Source organism: Barbatula barbatula (assembly GCF_947034865.1).
Source record: "Barbatula barbatula genome assembly, chromosome: 2".
NCBI lineage: Eukaryota > Metazoa > Chordata > Actinopteri > Cypriniformes > Nemacheilidae > Barbatula > Barbatula barbatula.
The window spans coordinates 31,178,613-31,187,386 of NC_136767.1; the positions used below are offsets into that span (position 1 = coordinate 31,178,613).

The 8,774-nt window shown below is 39.7% G+C and overlaps 1 long non-coding RNA gene across 1 annotated transcript; it reads left to right on the forward strand.

The window, feature by feature from the left end:
* The first annotated feature begins 886 nt into the window (after positions 1-886).
* On the forward strand, positions 887-3,348 carry LOC306908957. Its single transcript, XR_013788048.1, has 3 exons — positions 887-1,877; positions 2,497-2,566; positions 2,829-3,348. It is a non-coding gene; the product is annotated as an uncharacterized lncRNA (long non-coding RNA).
* The last annotated feature ends 5,426 nt before the right edge of the window (positions 3,349-8,774 follow it).

Here is an 8,774-nt window from a genome sequence, read left to right on the forward strand (position 1 = left end):
AACATTACAGTACAGTGCCTAATCAAAAGGACAGAAGTACACATTAGACCGGCCTAGCCACCCTACAGCCTAGTTAAAAGCCTCTTTAAAAAGAAGGGTTTTTAACTGGTTTTTAAAATTTTCCACACAGTCCAAACAGCGTGTGTTTTCCTACAGCTTTGGAACCACAGTCATCAAACTTCACACAGATCTTCACACTTGTCTGAGGGAACTTGCAACGTGTTTTCTGAGGGATCGGACTTATGGTTTCCCGAAAACAGCCGACCAAACGTCCCCCAAATCCCATAGACTTACATTGATAGAATGTTCAGCTGATGATGTTTACTTTGAAACTATCAAGTCCCAAACATTTACATTTAGTCATTTAGCAGACGCTTTTATCCAAAGCGACTTACAGATGAGGAAACATTGGAAGCAATTATAACAACATAGACAACAAAATACATACAAACATAAACACTCTTCAACAGTACAGGGGGGCAAAAAAGTGTTTATTCAGCCACCAATTGAGCAAAGTTCTCCCACTTAAAGAGACGAGAGACGCCTGTATTGTCCATCATAGCTTCATCTGTTAAAACACGTGAGAAACGTGAAGAGAGGTCAAGAATAAAGTGACATGATGTCAGTCCAGGGTCACACAGACCTCAGAACACAAGGATCGGTGACCGGAAGTGAAGCGGACATGACAGTAAATATGATGGAGATCTCACGAGAGTTAATTGTCTTTGACCATATAAGGGGTGGCGCCGCCCGGCAGCCGTCTCGCTCCCGGAGGTGACCTGTTCGAAAACAAACACACTGCCCCTTTAGCGCCAATCAAAAGCGACGCTAGTAAGTATGACACACGTCAAACCCGCACTAACTCCGCCGCCTTTAAGCAACACGTGACTTAGAAAAGGCGACGAAGCGTGCGGGCGAAGCCATTCCTTACCAGGAGGCGGAGCCTGCTGAACGCTAAAACCTCACGCGCAAAAAAACCCGCGTATATACTTCATAGAAACGGTAATCTGGTCGACGGTAGATTTAAAATCCTGCAAAACGGATCCCAAAATCGTTAAACGTGTTCATTACTAAACGACACGGATAATGAAACGTAATTATATTGATAATAAACTATTCAAAACAGCCTCAAAACAGCATTCCACCCTTACGCCCTCATTAGTTATGCAAAGCTACAGCCAATAGAAACTCTCCAAAAGCAAACCCTTCAATAGTGTTATATTTATGCTTTTTTAATGACTCCGCTTGTTATAATTCTAACAACCACTTACGAGGTACAGCATCCATTAACTGTCTAAGATGGAGATGCGTGTATGTGGGCAATTTTTTGTTTCGACGCGTTAAATTTAAGCGGTTTAAGGAAGACTCGACTATTTCGGGTTCGACCGACACAAGTGGAGAAATTTAAAGACATTATTGACACGATTAGGAGACGGACATCGACACAAGTGGAGAAGTTTAAAGACATTATTGACACGATGGGAGACGGACACCGACACAAGTGGAGAAGTTTAAAGACATTATTGACACGATAGGAGACGGACACCGACACAAGTGGAGAAGTTTAAAGACATTATTGACACTATAGGAGACGGACACCGACACAAGTGGAGAAGTTTAAAGACATTATTGACACGATAGGAGACGGACACCGACACAAGTGGAGAAGTTTAAAGACATTATTGACACGATAGGAGACGGACACCGACACAAGTGGAGAAGTTTAAAGACATTATTGACACGATAGGAGACGGACACCGACACAAGTGGAGAAGTTTAGACACTATAGGAGACGGACACCGGCATACGACGAGAAAGACAAGATGGCCGCGGCGCGTAAATTACAGCAAACGGGGAACTAAGTTATTCTAAACGAGGTGACGTTTTAAAATAATAATATAATGAAAATGATTTCTGTGTGAAGAGCTTCGTTCATGATTATGGGAATCTTGTAGGATTCAATGTGCACGCGGTTTGATGTGCACGCGCCAGTTACACTGACATGGACATCAAAGAGAAATTTGTGAGGAAAACAAAAGTCGTAAATGTTGTAAAATATCGTTTACTTACCACAGAAGCACATTGAGTCTTGAATATTAAAACGAATCGCATAATCCACGAAGATAAAAAAACGGATAGTGTTTCCTTCAGAATAAAAGTTCCGGAAGCAGTAATTGATCTACAGACGTGAACTGATAATGGCGTTGATCTCTTCATGAACATTCTGATGGCGATACACGGTCAATTGATGACGTGATCTTTATAGTTTTGCAGAAATCCAACAATAATGTGTTGTTTTGACAACGGTAATGCACAAAGTATTAGCTCGTTTTTAATAATTTGTGGATTATTACAGGTCATATATTATAGATATATTATCTGTCGATTTTACAGTCCCTTATAAAGTTTGCGATGGTGTTTATATAGTAAAAGTGTAGTAACCATGTTTTGGAATATTGACTACTATTGTCAAAACCATAGTTTTACTTTTCACAGTGTCATCGTGTTGAAATAGAAGAATAGACCTGGTGATGAAGCAAAGTCACATTTTCTGATAATAACAAAGGTATGGAACAGCATATGACTACATGTCTCAGTTCTATAACATAATACTAACAAATATATCTTCGTTGTTTGAACATTATACATTTGTCAGTGTTTTCAAAGTTTTATGAAAGTGGGCAAATTGTGTTATTACTCTGAATCCTTTGCTCCTGTAGATTATAAAGGCAGTAAACTTTAGCATCGGTGATCATTTTGTATGTAAATGGTTTAGGCAACAACTTTTTCTTCCAATTTATCGAATTTCTAAATATTTGTCTTCATAGGTAGAGGAGAGTTTGCCACCCAACCTGCTAAAGCTGCAGGAGATTTTGTGTTGCAGTTCAGGGGAGAACTTCTTGCAGAAGATGAATGCCGGCCGAGAAATTACAGTTAAAAGCCACATTTCTGTTTGATTTTGACTGGCAGGGACGTCACTGATGTATTTTTATAGACATATGGGCATTTCTAATAAGGAGTAGTATATGAGTGAACAAAAACAAGACATTTAAATAACATTTTATTTGTACAATGCAGATGGACGGCTGTAGGTAGCTCAGTTTTCCTGTATCCAATAAACCGTTTCAACAACAACAGAAACACTGGCTCAAACTTATCTTCCAGCAGACTTCTGAAAAGAATAAAAAAACTGAAATACACTCGAGAGTACATTATGTCTGATAACAAGCAATAGTTTCCCTACATAACTGTCTGATCTGATCTGTCGAGAAGGAATATGTAAATACTGTACAAGGGGGTCTGGACTTCACAGTTTCAAGGGGAAAATACTACAGCAGTGGATGACTGAATTTGCACATGGTTTGTCATAAAGCATATGTGATGCGATCTGCGAAAACCCATCACATGTGACATATTACAGGTTATAAAATCATATAAAAGCTAAAAACAAAACAGCATTGAAACTAAAAGGATTCTTAAACATTTTATACTGCGCACTTTATTTGGATTTTCTGCTGTAACGCCATACAGATACAGTGGATGGACTATGTCATTTTTTTCAACGGGTACTTTTCTTATAACTTTTAGTATTGATGTGTGTATTGAAGAATGAAGGTCAAACTCTTGGAAGACACCTGTGCAATGACAACCATGATTGAAAAGGGAAACAACATTGAATATAACTATTGAGATGCACTATTTCCATGGTGTTATAAGAGTTGATTTGACTGTCTGTCTGATCCTTTACAGTTTTTGTGTGTTTTCCACTGGCTAAAGAAGCTTCTGTAACACATCACTCATGATGTCGTCATCACACAGGTAAGAGAGTAACGCCGGCTACTCACGTCTGTGTGCAGTACGTATGCGGTTCTGAAGCGATACACGCGGTTGTGCTTTCAAATATCATGTGTGTTTGCTGTGCGCTGCAGATCCACAGCGTCTGTGTGCCACAAAATCAGCAAAATTCACATGATTATCACTTTCTGGGGAGAAGCCTCTCTCCCAACACTCAATATACTATACTGTGTGGTGTGCACATAGAATATGTTTATTAATAGGATATTGAAGGGATTGGTACGTTTTGCAACTCCCGGTAAGTGTTTTGCTCCGGCTTGCTTTATCCCAGTATTAAAGTAATAAGTTAACTGTAAAAAATGAGTTGTGTAAGTTAATCATATGTATTAATGATGAAATCTTTACGTTTTCATGTCAGTTCTACATCAGTAACATCATCAGACAAAACTCATAATAAGATCGATCTATAATCGGATCCGCTTAATTGTGCGTATCTTGTGTGTGAGCGCAAAACAAGTAGATTTGTTAGAATTATTCGGGTTTAGGAGAGTTTTAGTATCAATGTCTGTCATTGTTACCGGTTTAAGAATAATTCTAGAGTTTCTTTGTTTGACTGGGGAGAGAGAGGGGTTTGTACACCAGAGGAAAATGAAAGCAAAGAGGGATATAAATTTGAACGGGTCTGAGCATGAGTTTGGACAGAAATCACGGCTGTATCATAAGGTGGCGGTGCCTGTACTGTTGACGGCGTATCGATCGATATTTTGTTCAGTTTATTAACACGCTCTGGACCTTGGTCCCATATTTTATTCCAAATTTCAAACGATTCGCACATATATTTATCCAACCTTAACCATTGATTTCATTAGCGACATATCTTTCTTAAAAGAACCCAATCTGGGATATTCGTCAATTTGCTGTCCGGCGTATTCAGACCATCCAGCCAAATTATCAAGAAATGGTTGTGTCCAATAACCCTTGTTATTTCTGAACATAAAATCTACCGGCGTTTCAGCTGGTAGATGTTTAGATATGTCTTGTCCCATACTCAACGAATGAACAAAGGAAATGTTAGAAAAGGAAATAAAAAGACGAAAACTTCCCCACAAAATCCAACTCTTTTTTTTTTCCCCCCCTTCGTTACTTATCAAGTTTAAGTTAGTCAATATATCAAAATACAAGTGTCGTGTGCCTTTCGACTACTAGGACATAATCTGGCCCTCGATTAACGTCACGGAGTGTCACATGCAAATGCAAAAACCCATCACAAACGTGCCATCAACGTGGAAACTGCCATCAACAGTATATCACAGGAAGGTTTTATAAACCTGTGCGATACTGCTGGAACCCGTCTTTCAGTCTAGCGCGTTCTTCAAAACAAAGAGTTATCAAGTAGGGTCTGATGAACATTACAGCAATGTTCGTCGCATTCAAAATTGGAGAGAGGCCAGTTCAGAAAATGTTGAAGTTTATTGATCAGAAGTCTCAAACAATACAGCTGCTGGGTGGGTCCTCACCACACACGTCTCACAAAGGACCGACCCAGAAAAACAAATTCACAGCCTTTTTATAATATTTCACGACGTGTCTCTGGTTTCAGATGGGGGGTTGGGGAAGCCTGGGACTCGTCCAATCCGCTTTCTCTCCTTTGTTCTGCCTCGGCCAACCAGCTCACACTCCTTTGCTCTCGGACCTTCTGCAAAACATCACATGGAAACAGCCCACACCCCACCAAATTCCAACGAGCTCCCTGTGTAATGTGATCTTTACACACAAACATACAATTTCCTGTGGAAAATACACTCAATATCACCTCCCTATCTCTTGGTTAACTCAACTCACACACTGGTTATATTTTCAACATATTATGCACGGTTAGTAATCAATAATGAAATCATAAAGCATATTAAATGTAAAGGCATGTTTAAACCACAATAAAAATCCTTCAGTCCCTCTCTTGACCACTGAAAGTGGTCACACATCATCACAATCATCATTGTCATCGTCATCCAGGAATTGGTCGCCAGACAATAGAGGAATGATATATTTGCTATGGGTTCTTTCAGGGTCCAACCACCGGTATATGCTATTACCTTATTCCATGATGGACACTATTCACCCCTATGGGTTCAGGATCAATGTCAGATTGAGTCTGCTGAGAGAAATGTTTAATCAAAACAGTCAGTTTGTCAAAATATACACAATCTGAAAGTGGTACACAGGTGTCCGGCTTCACCGACGTCAATGGTCCTGGAAAAGATCTACCTGTGAGCAATTCAAAAGGTTTAAAGCCAATGATTCTTTTGACAGAGGAACGTACAGACATCAAGGCTTATCGGAGCGCTGATAACCACAGTAATTTGGTCTGTGCACAGATTTTTGCCAATTTGAGTTTCAAAGTTAAGTTCATACGTTATATATAGGGACTGTCTCATTATGACACGAGATACTGGCCCCTGCACTTCCTGACTCTCTCATCAGTTCTTTCTCTGACTTCTCCGACTGCACATGTTCTGTGCTCTTCTTAGGGGAACTCAAAGCAGTGCCAGTCAGCGCAATGCGTGTCCACAGTCGTAATTCTTCTCGCAATTTCTCTTCCTCCTTTTTATGCTTATTCTTCTCTAACCACTTCACATCTTCCTTCTACATGTTTGTTTAAACTTGCATGCGCTTTTTTCTCCATTTCCCTGATTTTTGGTGTTATCTTAATCAATACCTTCTCTGATTCCTTCCATACATTTTCCATACATATCTGACTCCATTTACGTTCCCAAATCTTTCTTTCCTTTTTATGATTTTTCGGCTCTGACTGAGCCATTAACATATCCACAATTTTTTCCCACTGCATAGCTACCGGGGAACACCCATACTCCGCACACTTCCTCTCAAATTCAGACATGTTACAAACTGATATTCAGTGCACAATACACAATAAATATATACAATGTAATTATCTTTCACTATACTTTTAAAATAACATTAAATACACTTTATTGTGTTAAATACACAATCAATTATCTCACTTTTATCATGCCGTACGACTTTATACGTGCAGGTGTTTGAAAAGGATTTCACAATTCTCACTTTTATCATGCCGCACGACTTTATACGTGCAGGTGTTTTAAAAGGATTTCACAATTATCTCACTTTTATCATGCCGCACGACTTTATACGTGCAGGTGTTTTAAAAGGATTTCACAATTATCTCACTTTTATCATGCCGCACGACTTTATACGTGCAGGTGTTTTAAAAGGATTTCACAATTATCTCACTTTTATCATGCCGTACGACTTTATACGTGCAGGTGTTTGAAAAGGATTTCACAATTATCTCACTTTTATCATGCCGTACGACTTTATACGTGCAGGTGTTTGAAAAGGATTTCACAATTATCTCACTTTTATCATGCCGTACGACTTTATACGTGCAGGTGTTTTAAAAGGATTTCACAATTATCTCACTTTTATCATGCCGTACGACTTTATACGTGCAGGTGTTTGAAAAGGATTTCACAATGATCTCACTTTTATCATGCCGTACGACTTTATACGTGCAGGTGTTTTAAAAGGATTTCACAATGATCTCACTTTAATCATGCCGTACGACTTTATACGTGCAGGTGTGTTAAAAGGATTTCACAATTTGTTCTGATCAACAAATACCAACGACAGATTACCGATGAGTACATTTACATTTAGTCATTTAGCAGACGCTTTTATCCAAAGCGACTTACAGATGAGGAAACATTGGAAGCAATTATAACAACATAGACAACAAAATACATACAAACATAAACACTCTTCAACAGTACAGGGGGGCAAAAAAGTGTTTATTCAGCCACCAATTGAGCAAAGTTCTCCCACTTAAAGAGACGAGAGACGCCTGTAATGTCCATCATAGGTTCATCTGTTAAAACACGTGAGAAACGTGAAGAGAGGTCAAGAATAAAGTGACATGTCAGTCCAGGGTCACACAGACCTCACAACACAAGGATCGGTGACCGGAAGTGAAGCGGACATGACAGTAAATATGATGGAGATCTCACGAGAGTTAATTGTCTTTGACCATATAAGGGGTGGCGCCGCCCGGCAGCCGTCTCGCTCCCGGAGGTGACCTGTTCGAAAACAAACACACTGCCCCTTTAGCGCCAATCAAAAGCGACGCTAGTAAGTATGACACACGTCAAACCCGCACTAACTCCGCCGCCTTTAAGCAACACGTGACTTAGAAAAGGCGACAGAGCGTGCGGGCGAAGCCATTCCTTACCAGGAGGCGGAGCCTGCTGAACGCTAAAACCTCACGCGCAAATACCCGCGTATATACTTCATAGAAACGGTAATCTGGTCGACGGTAGATTTGAAATCCTGCAAAACGGATCCCAAAATCGTTAAACGTGTTCATTACTAAACGACACGGATAATGAAACGTAATTATATTGATAATAAACTATTCAAAACAGCCTCAAAACAGCATTCCACCCTTACGCCCTCATTAGTTATGCAAAGCTACAGCCAATAGAAACTCTCCAAAAGCAAACCCTTCAATAGTGTTATATTTATGCTTTTTTAATGACTCCGCTTGTTATAATTCTAACAACCACTTACGAGGTACAGCATCCATTAACTGTCTAAGATGGAGATGCGTGTATGTGGGCAATTTTTTGTTTCGACGCGTTAAATTTAAGCGGTTTAAGGAAGACTCGACTATTTCGGGTTCGACTGACACAAGTGGAGAAATTTAAAGACATTATTGACACGATTAGGAGACGGACATCGACACAAGTGGAGAAGTTTAAAGACATTATTGACACGATAGGAGACGGACACCGACACAAGTGGAGAAGTTTAAAGACATTATTGACACGATAGGAGACGGACACCGACACAAGTGGAGAAGTTTAAAGACATTATTGACACGATAGGAGACGGACACCGACACAAGTGGAGAAGTTTAAAGACATTATTGACACGATAGGAGA